The sequence below is a fragment of the Pteropus vampyrus genome, unplaced genomic scaffold (assembly GCF_000151845.1).
Source record: "Pteropus vampyrus isolate Shadow unplaced genomic scaffold, Pvam_2.0 Scaffold1, whole genome shotgun sequence".
Lineage (NCBI taxonomy): Eukaryota > Metazoa > Chordata > Mammalia > Chiroptera > Pteropodidae > Pteropus > Pteropus vampyrus.
In genome coordinates, this window is record NW_011888782.1 from 42,922,652 (window position 1) to 42,923,015 (window position 364).

The window sequence follows — 364 nt, forward strand, 5'->3', positions numbered from 1 at the left end:
ATTGTCCTCTATATTTCTCAGTCTGTTTTTGATTAGTTTGTTCTTTTTATTCCATAGATTCTGCATATAAGTAAAATCATATGGTATTTATCTTTCTCTGTCTGACTTGTTTCACTCAGCATAATAACCTCTAGGTCTACCCATGTTGTTGCAAATGGTAGGATTTCATTTTTTTAATGACTGAGTAATATTCCATTGTATATATGAACCATAACTTTTTTATCCAATCGTCTGTTGATGTGCATTTAAGTTTCTTCCATATCTTGGCCATTGTGAATAGAGCTGCAGTGAACATAGGGGTGCACAGACCTTTGCGAATTATTGTTTTGATTTTCTTTGGATAAATACTCAGAAGTGAAATTGC